A 14,833-nucleotide genomic window follows, 5' to 3' on the forward strand; every position below is an offset into this window, starting at 1 on the left:
AATAGTAGGGATGTAACGATATCGAAGATATCGCGATATCGTATCGTCGTGGTCATCTCGATATCGTCGTGGTCGTGTCTCGATATCGTCGTGGTTGGGTTACAATATTAAAAGGACAGGTGTCCGTCAAAAAGCAAGAGGAATAAACACAGTCCCGCGGAACAAATCATTGTTAACTACATAGACCAGAGTTTAAGGATTTTTTTTACTGTTTTTTTTTTTTCTTCCAATGTAGATATTTTGATCTTTCTGATGAAAAACGTGAACATAAGCTAAATGATAGGTCAGTGTTTTTTTTAAAGGCTTTTTGACTGACTATTTTATTTAAGTTTAAGTTATGTTCCTAAATACCAGTTTTAAAAGGCTGCCTTTATTTGCCTTGCACATTTAAACCTGACTTAACTTGATCTTTGTTTGCACTTAAAGGGAATTGCCTATTGTTTGTTTACAATTGTTCTAGCTGCTTCTTAACTTGAACATTGCACAGAAGAATCAGTTATGCAACCAAATATTACTATACAGAATATTGATGTTCCTGACTACAACTTGCACTTTAAAAGCACTATGTGATCAGTGTTTTATGTTGTCATGGATCCATAAATACAACAATAAATTGCCTGTTGACTGGCAAAAGCAGAATAAATGTCGGTATTTTTTCGCTATTATCATCACAAACACTATCATGAGCTATTTAACAATACCATGAGCTTTTCCACAATATCGCAATAAATATCGTACCGTGAGGTCAATATCGAAAATTGTATCGTACCGTGAGATTTTGATATCGTTACATCCCTAGAAAATAGTAAGGTTATATTGCCAATATTTGTTTGAAGTTTTAAAGTTAGTTGATAACAGTTGCTTGCCTTTATGAGTTAGATGTTAGTGGGTTAAAATTATAGATAGGTTTTAGTTAAGACTAAATTAAGAGTATGTTCTTGTTAAAGTGGTTTTAAACCCTTACATACAGCGAATCCGGAAAGTATTTACAGCGCTTCACTTTTTCCACATTTTGTTGTGTTATAGCTTTATTCCAAAACAAATTATATTCATTATTTTTCTCAACATTTAAACAAACATTACCCCTTAAAGACAATGTAAAAGAAGTTTGTTTGAAATCTTTGAAGATGTATTAATAATAAAAAAACGAAAAGAAAGAAATCACATGTACATAAAGTATTTACAGCATTTGCCATGACACTCAAAATTGAGCTCAGGTGCATACTGATTCCACTGATCATCTTTGAGATGTTTCTACAACTTAATTGGAGTCCCCCTGTTGTCATCTCAGTCGATTGGACATGATTTGGAAAGGCACACACACCTGTCTATATAAGGTCACACAGGTAACAAAGCTTTCAGAGCACAAACCAAACAATGAAGTCCAAGGAATTATCTGTAGACCTCCGAGACAGGATTGTATGGAGGCACATATCTGGGGAAGAGTACAGAAAAATGTCTGCAGCATTGAAGGTCTCAATGAGCGCAGTGGCCTTCATCACCCGTAAATGGGAAAAGTTTGGAACCATCAGGACTCTTGGTAGAGTGGGCCGCCCTGCCAAACTACGTGACCAAAAACCCAATAGTCACTTTGACAGAGCTCCAGCATTTCTGTTGGAGAGAGGAGAACCTTCCAGAAGAACAACCATCTCTGCAGCACTCCAATCAGGCCTGTATGGTAGTGATCAGACTGAAGCCACACCTCAGTAAAAGGCACAGGGCAGCCCACCTGGAGTTTGCCATAAGGCACCAGAAGGGCTCTTAGATTATTAGAAACAAAATTCTTTGGTCTCATGAAAGAAAGATTGAACTTTTAGGCCTGAATGGCAAGCGTCATGTTTGGAGGAAACCAGGCACTGCTGATCATCTGGCCAATACATCCCTACAGTGAACCATGGCGGTGGCAGCATCATGCTGTGGGGATGTTTTTCAGTGGCAGGAACTGGGAGACTAGTCAAGATCGAGGGAAAGATGAATGCAGCAATGTACAGAGACATCTTTGATGAAAACCTGCTCCAGAGCCCTCTGGACCTTAGACTGGGGCAAAGGTTCATCTTTTAACAGGACAATGACCCTAAGCACACAGCCAAGATACCAAAGGAGTAGCTACAGGACAACTCTGTGAATTTCCTTGAGTGTCCCAGCCAGAGCCCACACTTGAATCAGATTGAAAATCTCTGGAGAGATCTGAAAATGGATGTGCAACAACGCTCCCCATCCGACCTGATGGAGCTTGGAAGTCCTGCAAAGAAGAGTGGCAGAAACTGCCCAAAAATAGGTGTGCCAAGCTTGTAGCATCATACTCAAAAAGACTTGAGGCTGTATTTGGTGCCAAAGGTGCTTCAACTAAGTATTGGGCAAAGGCTGTGAATACTTATGTACATGTGATTTTTTTTAGTTTCTTATTTTTAATTGAAATCCCACTTAACTATATCATCCATGGAGGATCCGAACAGGTGATCCCCCACGAAGGGAAGATCAGATAAGGCCTTCTTGCAAGTCTGGTCCGCAGACCAGCATTTCAGCCATATCCTGCCCCGAAGGACCACTACTGTCACGGACAACCTAGAGAGCCACATCCAGAGAGACATCACAGACGAACTGCAACACCTGGACCAACTGGTCCGCCAGCTCCGCAAAGGAGGGGAGAAGCTGTTCCCCTTCCAGATCCTGGCGCAAAAGCTTTGCCCACTCTGTTAAAGTCTGGGACACCAATGCAATGGTGAACACCGCCCTAAGGACCAAGCCAGCCACAGTAAACATGTGGCGGACCAAAGTCTCAGCTCTCCTGTCAAAAGGATCTTTTAAAAACCGGAGACTCCTCCACTGGAATTAGGGTGGATTTATTCAGCCCGTAGACCTGAGAGTCCACCACAGGTGGAACTGCCCAATTATTCAACAGAGACTCCTCAAGGGATACCGTCTGTCAAAATGCTTAGGCGCCGCCATATAGCGTTTAGGACAACTCCACTGACTCGTGAGAATTTTGTCACAGTAGGCGTGAAAATCTTTGCCACTTTAGAGGATCTGCGGGCATGAAGGGGAACAGCGCCTCTGACGCAGCAGCAGCTGCAACCCCCATGTTTAAAAATTTCCCGCACCAATACAGTCAGTGCATCCACCAGCGCCTTTTCATGTGCATATGCAGGAAAGAGAAATTATCCTCACTATCAGAGCACTCTAAGTGCATGGACGCAGACCCAGCTGGGTCACTATATACTAAGCTCACCCTGAAAACATAACAAGCAGGGGAGGCCGCCGACCTCGGTCCCACAAGGAGATGCTGGCCAAAGGTCCACAAAAGGACCACCTATTAGGCCCTGTAAAAAAGCAAGAGGGTTGCCCTCCATAGAGGACATAATAGGACATAGCCCCCTTGGGGGGAGGGGGCGCTCGCCATGACGCAGATGCGCAGACAGAGTAGCCTCGTCCACAATATAAGACCAAAGGCCAAAAGACCCACAGTGACTGTTTAGAGGGGCTGGGGGGGGGGGATGGAGGGGAACCCAGGGGTCTGACCCAGGGAGGGGCCCATATCCACCCCGAAAGACCACCAAGGGAGAGGGGGGACACTACTTATTACACCATGGAACCGGGTGGGCACCAATCCAGGCAGACCATCGCACCATCTTGGTGTGGGGGTTCTGCGGGCCAGAGGTACGCCGCGACTCAGGTCATGACCAGGTCTGAGTGCCCTTGCAAGACGTTTAACTCGCTGGCTAGCTACCTTCTGTGATAGAGTAAGCAGAGGAAGTTCACAAATATTTTCAAAAGGCAGTTTTTGAAGCACCGACAGTACCAAATTGAGGTCATACGGAGGTACCAGAGACCTTACCAGAGGAGCAAAGTGGCAAACTCCCTGCACGAAAGTGTGAACTAAAGAATTTGCAGCCAATGGCCCTTGGCAGAAATCTGGCCCTTGATGGTGCCCAGAGCCAAATGTTTATCTACACCTTGTAGAAATTTCCGCAGGCGGGACACCAAAAAGGAATGGGGAGACACCCCGCCGAGACTCACACCAAGAAATGTACACCCTCCAAACTCTATGATAAATCTTCCTAGAAGTAGATTTTCTAGCTTTTAACAGTGTAGGAATCACCGAATCCGACAACCCTCTATTCTTAAGTACTGGCTTTCGATAGACAGGTCGTTAAAGCCAGCGACCTTAAAGCAGGATGGAAGATTGCCCCTTGAGACAAAAGATCTTCCCTGAGAGGGAGTCTCCAAGGAACATTGGCTACCAGCCTTACAAGGCCTGCGTACCAAGACCGGCGAGGCCAGTCTGGAGCCACCAGAATGACCGGAATCCCTTCTTCCTTGATTCTGTGCAGAAGCCTCGGCAGAAGCTATAGTGGAGGAAAAGTTTAAAATCAGACGATACTGACCCCAAGGGGCCACCAGAGCGTCGGCGGCGTTGGCCAAAGGATCCCGAGATCTTGCCACAAACCTCTGAACCTTCTGGTTGAGACGAGAGGTCAACAGCTCTACATCCGTAGTCCCCCATCGGAGACACAGTTGTTGAAACACTTCCGGGTGAAGAGACCATTCGCCTGGACTCAGGGCCTGCCGACTGAGGTAGTCTGCCTGCTAATTTTCCACTCCTGGAATGAGCACAGCAGAGAGGGCTGGAACATATTGTTCTGCCCATCTTAGGATGCCGGCTACTTCTCTGGCCGCTAGGGTACATTTGGTGACCCCTTGATGATTGATATATGCCACAGCTGTGGCATTGTCTGACTGAATTCTTACGGGACACCCCTGCAGACAATCCGTCCACAGGGACAAGCAAAGCCTGATCGCCCGAATCTCCAGGATATTGATTGGCAGACCGGACTACTCCCGAGTCCAAACCCCTTGAGCCGAATTCATGCTCAAGACCCCTCCCCACCTGGACAGGCTGGCGTCCGTGGTAACCACTGTCAAAGTACAGGGGAGAAAGGACTGCCCTTGTCGAAGCGCCGGGAAATGGAGCCAACAAATTAAGGATCCCCGTGCACCCCGGCTCAACAGGATCAGATTTTCCAGAGATTGGGGATTCTTGTCCAATTTGGCAAGAATTTCCTTTTGCAGAGGCCTGGTATGGAACTGAGCAAATGGAACCGCCTCGAAGGTGGAGAACATCAAACCCAGCACTTGTATGCCAGTCCTGAGAGGCGACTGATGGTTGGACAACAGGAGCCGAATCGTATGCTGCAACTTCAGCAGTTTCACCTCCAGAAGAAACACCCTGGCTGAGGCTGAATCCAAAGTCAGGCCCAGGCAGTCCAGGTTGTTGGATGGAATCAGAGCTGATTTCTGAAAATAAGCGTCCAGCTGAACTCTTGCAGAGTTCGCACAGTGATGTCCAGATCGTCTTTTAAGACAGACAGAGACTCTGCTCGCAGAAGGAGATTGTCAGGTACCCCAGTACCGCGATCCCCCTCTACCTGAGCAAGGCTAACACCAGGGCCAACACATAAGGAGCTGAGGCGAGACCAAACGGTAACGCCACAAATTGATAAGGTTCCTCTCCCACGGCAAAACGACAAAAACACTGATGCCCTACATATATTGGGCTATGAAGGTAAACTTGATATCGAGAGGCAAGAAAATCCCCTTGATAAAGGGATGCCACCACCATGCGAATGGAGTCCATTCAAAATTTCTGAACCTGCAGGGTTCAAGGCCTTGAGATCCAAGTTTAGACAGACCTTGCCTTCCTTCCTGGGAACAGTAAGTAGATTTGAATAAAATTGCTAAAAACGTTCCAACTCTGGAACCGGGACAATTATTCCCTGTGATAGAAGATCCTGCATCACCCCGTAAAGGCCCTGTAGCTGATCCGGGGACAGGCGCAAGTTGGAAGGAAAGAACCTTTCCAGAGGCAAGGAATGAAGCTTGATTTTGTAACCGGACCGAAGCGAAGATGTCCCCCCCCACCCCAGATACAGGTGAGGGCACCCCTTCAAGCAGAGGAGGGTGCCCCTTCAGGCAGAGGAGGGCTTGTCTGAGGAACTAGTGGAACCCGCTTTTGAATTAGCAGCCAGGGGCCTCTTGGAACCCCTCGCAAAGAGACAGCTGGACTTTTGTTCCTTGTTCTGCGAGCCCGCAGGACGAAAGGGTCGTTTGTGAGCCGAGAAGAAAGGACCACATTTACGGCGAGGCTCTTTGCAACTTGTGGAAGCAGAGTACTCTTACCTCCCATAAGACCTTTATTAATCTCTTCCATAGAAGCTCCAAACAGGCGGTCTTCTACAAAAGGGAGATCAGTCAACACCTTTTTGGAAGCCTGGTCCGCAGATCAGTATTTCAGCCAAATCATCAAGTGTCACAGCTGTCACAGACACTCTGCAGGCTAAAGGGGCCGCATCCAGAGAGGCATCACAGATATACTGTAACCCCTGTATCAACTGATCCGCCAGCTCCGCCAACTCAGGAGGATGTTGACTCCCTTTTAAATCCTGGCGCAGAGGCTTTGCCCATTCCATTAAGGTCTGGGAGACCAAAATGAAGGCAAACCCCAGCTCCTGCATTGAACTTGCCACGGTGTAAAGGTAACGGACCAGAGCATCAGCTCTCTTGTCCACCGGGTTTTTAAAAGACAGGAAATCCTCCACCGGAAGAAGCGTGGCTTTATTCAATCTGGAAACCTGAGAATTCACCACTGGTGGAACTGTCAATTTCTTCAAAAGGGACTCTTCAAAAGGATACCTCCTAGTAAAATGCTTAGGTATCCAAACCATGGGTTTCGGGGATCCCCACTGACTTGCGACAATCTCATCAAAATAGGCAGAAAAAGGGGAACACCTTGGATGGTCTGCTGGTACCAAATTGCACCAACGCAACATTAGCTGTGTCTTCCAATTTTAAAGTTTTTTTGCACTGATACAATCAGTGCCTCCACAAGCACCTTTCAATGCGTGGCTGCGGTGGAAGAGGATTCACCCTCACTGTTAGAGCACTAAGGTGCATGGATGCAGACTAAGAGGGTTGACTCGCGTCAGCTCCACCTCAGAATCTGAGGAGGCAGAGGAGGCATGTAAAGGCGGAGGGCGCTTCTCGCTAGGCTGCTTTGAAAAGGCCATATCTACTTTTGACACTAATGACTGCAGAACCGCCATCATGGCCGCCAAGGCAGACTGAGACACAGAGGGTCCCACAGCTTCCGAGAGTGGGTCAGGTGGTGACACGTGCTCCAGGGCCTCCATGGTCAACCCAGAGGCCAGGCGCAGTATTGTGAAAAAAGTACTATTAAAAACCCCCTTAACAGCTGCAGTGGTAGTACTACAAGTCCCAGTGCACAAGTGGCGCTGCTATAGCAGAAAACGGGAACTGTACCCCACAGGGACTCACCACCACCAACTTAGGGAAGGATGCAGAGCGCCAAGCTGTTTGCCATGTGGCGATCAGAGAGAAGAAGGAAGGCCCAACGCTGCATCACCGCTCCACAGGCTACAAGGGGGGCACCACATGGGGGCTTACCAACCCAAGGGAGGGGCCCGCGTCCACCCCAACATTTTCCCAGAGGATAAAGAGAGGGGGACACTACTTACCACACCAGGGAACCGAGCAGACACCACTCTAGGCAGTTCACTGCACATTCTTGGAATGGGGGTGCGGCGGCCAGAGGTACGCTGTGACTCAGGTCGTGACCAGTGTCGTGACCAGGGCTATGCGTCCTTGCGAGTTGTTTCACTCGCCGGCCAGCCCCCGTCCAGTGGGGCTACATCACGTCCAACCTAGTGCAGAGCTAAAGTTGGGTCGCGCTTGCTGGCCAGACTGGGAAGAATCTAGGATATCAAGTGCGTCGCCCAGTCCGGTAGTTGATTATAGTTCTCACAGGAACAGAAAATTATAAAAGAAGAAAAAAAAAAGTTAATTTAAAAAGAAAAAAATGCCAGGATCAGAGATTCCAGCAAGGAACTAGGTCCTTACTCCTAACTAGGCAGAAAAAACTGAAGTCCTATAGCAGGAAGCGGGAGGTATAGCCCCTAGGACTGCCTCGAGGGGCGCAGTTAAATTTGTTTTCACCTAGTTCTACTCCTTTGGAGAGCAGCATTACCCAAGGGTCAAAGAAGATATGGAGCTGTGTCTGTCAATGAACGAAAGAGAAAATCCATTGAAAACCGAAAAAAATGCTAGGACTGGAGATCCCAGCAAGGAACTAAGTCCTGACTAGGCAGAAAAAAAACTGAGTGCCTATAGAAGGAAGTGGGAGTATATCCCCTGGGACTGCCCCATAGGCGTACTAAAGTTTTTTCCTGCCTAGTGTCCTACTCCTGTAGGGGCAGCAAAAATCCAATGGTCAAGAAGATTCTGGAGCTGTGTCTGTCAATGAACAAAAGAGAAATAATGAACTGAATCCATTTTGGAATAAAGCTGTAACATAACAAAATGTGGAAAACGTGAAGCGCTGTGAAGCAGAAGCGCTTTCTAGATTGACTGTATACCCAGTACAGTGACTGGCCTCAACTGATACACCGAGATGAAACAAATTATCCTACATAAGTTGTACCTGTTTATCTGCAGCTTTCTCTTCTCTACATGCATTGAAAGTGCAAAGTTTACACAATCTCTCAGCTCTGAAAAGCAGGGGACAGGGAGCTGAGCTTACACTCTGCAGAGAGGGGAGCCCCGATTGGAGGGAAGAGAGACACCCCTTCCACACAGCACACAGAAACAGAAATGAGACGGTCAGTCAGCTAGAGACCCCTTCCCTGTCACTTTTTTCTCTTGGTGTCAGGAAAACCTGTCAGAAGTGAATCATGCTGATAGCAGAGGAAGGAGCCAGTAGACAGGAATGACACTTTGTGCTCTGGATTGAGACAAATACACACTATAGAAGGGTATGTTTTGTTCATATTACATGTCTGAGGTTTACAACCACTTTAAGGGTTAAACATATACCTAAAACATTGTTTTTCGTTTTGAATATGATCGTACAGAAAAGTTAAAACACCTGTCAGGTTTTTTTCTTACATTTGTTTCCCAGTGAGAAGGTTTCTTACCATTTCCTGTCTTAATAACACAACTCAAATTGAGAAAAAATCTCTTTAATCTTCTCATACTCAATGTTGTCAGAACTATTGTAATTGTTGGAAGAACTCTCCTCTATTCCCATTCAGGTTGGGCTTTACCTTCAGTTTCACAGCGACAATGGTCCCCAGAACAAATAGAGAAAAGTGCAATCTTCCCAGACAGGACACAGACAGCTAAAATACATTTTGACACGGTTGCTTATTCCTAATCAATCAAATAAAGTTTAGGTTCCACTTTAAGGGTAGTCTTTAAAGATTAGGCTGAGCCTAAGGGTTGTGTTTACAACTTAAAGCGGAGTTCCACCCTGGTTATACATTTTTTTACAAAAATACCCCCGGGACAGTCAGGGCTAGCACATTCCACAATGGCTAGCCTCTGATCTGTCCCGGGTTGCACTTACCTTTCAGGAGATATACTTACCTTGAAATTGTCTTCTCCAGCGCTGCCATCTCAGGTGTGGGCAGCTTGAAGCCAGCACGATCCTCTTCCGCGTCCTCTTCGGTCCTCTTCCTCCTTCTTCGGTCCCACGATGCACTGCACCGGCCCCGACGTCACTTCCGGGTCGCGCGCGTCATCCCTCCACAGCTTCTGGGCATGCCCAGAAGCTGTTTAGAAGGGGATGACGCGCGCGCCCCGGAACTGACGTCGGGGCCGGTGCAGGCGCAATGATTCCTGGGAGCTATGACGTTCAGCTCCCAGGAATCATTGCAAAAGCCAGGAAGTGACGAATCGCCGTGGCCGCCGAGGGGAGGAAGAAGGAAGTAAGGTGAGTATATTTTCTCTAAAAGGTAAGTGAAAAAAAAAAAAAAATTGCGATTATCCATTTGTTTTTCAGGTGACCGGGAGCGAGAAGATGGAGGTAAGTATAAATTTCGGGTGGAACTCCGCTTTAATTTGAGATGTACAGCTAATTTTGGGATAGCCGTTATATTAGTCAAAAGCACAATTGTCACGCAAAACAACTGGTTTGATAAACAATGAAAGATTGATTTGGGCAAATGTAATTGGACTTGTCTACCAGGAACATTTATTTCTTTTAAATGAAAATCAATAATCAAACCTACAACTTTGTAAGATTTCTAAAAGTAATAATTGTCTCTCTGAAGTTATGTGTGTGAAAGACTTACACTGCTATCTATATGGCAGGTACAAGCTACTTAGATTAATATTATTAAAGAAGAAGTACAGCCAAAGCTTGTGTAGCACCCTTCTAGGTAGGTGCTAGAGAGTGAGTATAGTTTTTCGCTCTGTCTGCCTATCAGAGGAGCAGCAGGTAAATTCTACATTGCACTTTAACAGAGAGCAGGATCTGTGAGTTAGGTCTGCTCATTGTGCTCAGTGTGTGATTCATGTGGTCTGGGGGAGTGTCCCCACTGGTCCAATGGGGAGGCACATTAGGCAGTGGAGGAAACCTGACTAATGGGCACACAGGCTTTGATACAGCCCCAGTGATTGGCACAAGCTGTCTCTGTGTATTGTGAGGTGTAGTAAAAAAGCCAAGGGCACGTGTGCTCTGGGTCTTTGGCTGGTGAGCAGAGTCCCGGAAGGAGGGTGGTGGCCTGACCAGGAAGGGGGCCACTCCGGAGTAGAGTAGTCAGAGGACGGGTGTCAGCTGGTGGATAGAAGGATAGAAAGGGGGTGCTAGGTGAGTACCCTGAAGATAAGTGTTTAAAGAACTTTACCTCACATTCATCTAGTGGCAGGACGAAGCTGCGGCCTTGCCGTATTCTCAGATAGAAGTCCTCAACATTGTGGATAGTTTAAGTTTGGAGTATCCCACTCATCCCTTCTCCCATCCCCATATAAAACAAAACAACAACCCCTAGACTGATCATTGACTGAGCTGGAAAGTAAAGTGTTAAGATTCTGCATGCAGTTGCTATGTTACTGCACTTTCCCTCAGCTTGTCCCTAACTTTGTCCCTGTAATTGCACTTTGAAACTGTTCAGAACAATTAGCAGTCCTATATATGAACCTGATTTACCCGCTTGCCGACCATTCGCCGTAGTTTTACTGCGGAAGATCTGCTCTGTCTCCCAAAAACAATCTACCTGTACATCGCTTTGCGGGACCGCTAGCAAGGAGCGTGCATGCGTCCATTCGCCATAGGGAAAGCTAATCAGTCGGTCTGACAGCCGCAATTGCCGCCGGCACCCGCCATAGCTCGCTGTAGAGACAGAACGGTGGTCTGCCGTTGTAAACACGGCAGACCGCTGTTCTGTCAGTTATGAACACAGGATGGATCCTGTGTTCCTCTTATTTAGGAACACAGGTCTCTGTGTTCATGCCGCAAGCCCATCACTCCCACAGTTAGAAAGCACCCCCTAGGGACACATTTAACCCTTTGATTGCCCCTGGTGTTAACACCTTCCCTGCCAGTGTCATTAGTACAGTAACAGAGCATATTTTTAGCATTGATTACTGTAGAATTGTCACTGGTCCACCCTAAAAGTGTCAAAAATTTCAGTTAGGTTTCCGATCTGTCTGCCGCAATGTCGCAGTCATGCTAAAAATCGCTGATTGCCGCCATTACAAGTAAAAAAAAATAAATAAATAAATAAAAATGACAAATCTTTCTATCTTTGGGATTTTTTTTTTTTTACCAAAAATATGTAGCAGAATACAAACTGGCTTAAAATGATGAAAAAAATAGGTTTTACATTCTTTTTTTATTGTTTTTAGTTGTGAATGTTCTATAGCAGAAAGTAAAAAAAAAAAAATTTTTTTATTCAGAATTGTCGCTCTATTTTTGTTTATATCGCAAAAAATAAAAACCGCAGAGGTGATCAAATAGCCCCCAAAGAAATCTCTATTTGTAGGGAAAATTTTTTTTATTAGGGTACAGCTGCGCATGACCGCGCAATAGTCAATTAACAACTTGCCGACCAGCCGCCGTACATGTGGCAGGTCGGCTCTCCCAGGCAAAGTCCTGATATGTACGGCGCTCGCCTGGGAGGAGCTAGGGGTGAGGGGCTCCTGCCCCCGCTCATCAGCAGGAAAGCCAGTGCGTGTGACAGGTGGCTCCGATCGCCACCAGCCACCCGCGATCTCCCCCCGCTGACAGAGAAGGATAGACGGCTGATGTAAACACAGCCGTCTGTCCTTCTCCCTGAGATGATCACAGAGACCATGCGATCCTGCTATGAAGGATCGCATGTCTCTATAGTCATCTCACAAGCCCAGCCCCCCCCCCACAGTTAGAATCACTCCCCTAGGCTTACATTTAACCCCTTGATCACCAATAGTATTAACCCCTTCACTGCCAATGGCATTATTACAGTAACAGTGCATATTTTAGCACTGATTACTGTAGTAATGTCACTGGTACCCCCAAAAGTGTCAAAAATGTCAGTTAGGGGTCTGATCTGTCCACCAAAATGTCGCAGTCCCGCAAAAAAAATCGCAGATCGCCGCCATTACTAGTAAAAAAAAAAAAAACCCCAAAAAAAAACAAAAATTACATAAATCTTTCTTGTAATTAGTAAACGCAATAACTTTTGCGCAAACCAATAAAAATACGCTTATTGCAATTTTTTTTTTGGGGGGGGGGGGGGTTGGATGTTCTATAGCACAATGAGAAATATATTATATATATATATATTTTTTTTTTTTAATTCTCGCTCTTTTTTGTTTATAGCGCAAAAAATAAAAAAAAAAAATCGCACAGGTGATCAAATACCACGAAAAGAAAGCTGAACTTGTGGGAAAAAAGGACATACATTTAATTTGGGTACAGCGTTGCACGACCGAGCAATTGTCCGTTAAAGTAGCGCAGTGCCAAATCGCAAAATAGGGCCTGGTCATTAAGCAGCAAAATCTTTCGGTCTTAAAGTAACACAGTGCCGTACCGCAAAAAATTGGATTTTTGTCTTACTGTAAAATCCATTTCTCTGACGTTCATTGACGGACACAGCTCTTCATCTTCTTGACCATAGGGACGTCCCAAAGCAGTGTCAAACATGAGGGGGGAACATCAGAAAAAAACAAACTTTCCCAAGGCTAAACATAGCCAACCAGGTAACTTGGAGCTCAACTGTCAACAACTGGAGCTAATCTAAAAAAAAAAAAAAAAAAAAAAAAAAAAAAAAAACCCTCAAAGAGGACAAGTCCTCTAAACAGCAGCCTGCAAAACCTTGCGGCCAAAAGAAACATCCGCAGATGCCAACACATCTACTTTATAAAAAAACTTTGTGAATGTGTGTACAGACGACCAGGTAGCTGCCTCAAAACCTGCATCACTGACGCCTGATGACGAAAAGCCCAGAAGGCGCCCGAGTAAGTGCCCGAGTAGAGTGCACCTTGACAGGGAAAGGAGGAACCTGACCCTTAATAGAATAAGCCTGAACCAGTCTGTCTGTTCCATCTGGAAATGATTGCAGCAGAAGCAGCCAACCCCTTGCGATGTCCATTCATGAGGACAAAAGGAACCGATGCCTCCATTTTTTAAGTTTCACGCACTGACACTAAGTGCATCCACCAGCGCCAATTTAGGCGCAGCTAGAGGAGCAGAGGAATCATACTCACTTTCTGAGCACTCAGGGTGCGTGGACGCAGACCCAGTAAGGTCGCTATATACTAAGCTCACCCCGAAAAACATAATCCGGGGAGCCCGCTGACTGCGATCCCGCAAAGGAGAAGGGCCCACATAAGACCACCTATCGGTCCCCGCAAAAAACAAGGGGGTCGCCCACCATTGAGGACATAATAGGACACATTGCCCCCTTAAAAGGGGGCCTTGATGCGGAAGCACAGGCAGGGTACCCTCACAAAAACAGGGCAGGTGTCCCACACAATAATGGCGGCCATTAAAAAAATGAAGCGCCCCCACAGCACTGCCCCTTTCCAAGGGAGTTGCCAGGCCAACCACATGGCCTAGCAGGCCGCAATCCGCTGCCTAAATTTTTGTAGAGGACCAGCCAGAATTGCACGGATCCTCAGTCCAGCAGGTGCCCAAAAAAAGAGTGGGGGCTTCTGCTACACACACTGAGGCTGCCACCCCAGCCCAACAATCGCCGCAGGGAGCCCAGAGGACATCCCTGCCCTAGTCACCAACCCCAGGGTAGCAACCAACCCCCCCCCCCCGTTGCACCCCATGAAAACCCAGTCAGCAGCAACTTCAACCAGCCCCCCTTAAGAGAGTGTGGCAACAGCCAGTTCATAACCTCACCCAGGGAGGGGGGCCCAAAGACCCACAGTGACCAAAATTTTAGAAGGGCTGGAGGGGGGAGGATGGGAACCCAGGGGTACGACCATCCCAGGGATGGGCACCACGTCTACCCCAAAACCCTCCAGGGGTAGTGGGGGGACAGCTGCTTACCACACCTGGAACAGGGTGGGCACCGATCCGGACAGAACACTGCTCCATCGTAATATGGGTGCGGTCGGCCAGGAGGAAAAGATGCGACTCAGGCCGAAGCCAGTTCGTATGCACCCTCGCGAGAGGTTTAACTTGCAGGCCAGCTCCTGTCCAGTGGGGCAAGGTCGTGGGCGACCTAGCGCAGAGCTGTGGTCTGTACGCACTCGCTGGCTGGACTGGGGAGACCCTAAGGATCTATTTCATCCAGTTCGTCGCCCATTCCAGCACTTGATTGTAGCTCTCACAAGAACAAAATAAAAAAAAAGAGGAAATAATTCCATGTAAAAAGAAAAAAATGCCAGGAATAAAGATCCCAGCAAGGAACTAGATCCTTACTCCTGACTAGGCAGTAAAAACGTAATACTTATAGCAGGAAGTGGGAGAATACAACCAGGAACTGCCCCATAGGCGTGTTCAAGCTTTTTCTCTGCCTAGTGTCCTACTCCTGTAGGGGGCAGT

At 46.9% G+C, this 14,833-nt stretch overlaps 1 protein-coding gene across 17 annotated transcripts in view; it reads right to left on the minus strand.

Annotated features, from left to right (window-relative positions):
• EPB41L2 (erythrocyte membrane protein band 4.1 like 2) overlaps positions 1–14,833 on the minus strand; it is a 375,724-nt gene that overhangs the window by 86,123 nt on the left and 274,768 nt on the right. The window lies entirely within an intron of this gene.

This window comes from Pelophylax lessonae (genome assembly GCF_965119305.1).
Source record: "Pelophylax lessonae genome assembly, chromosome: 3".
Taxonomy (NCBI): Eukaryota; Metazoa; Chordata; class Amphibia; order Anura; family Ranidae; genus Pelophylax; species Pelophylax lessonae.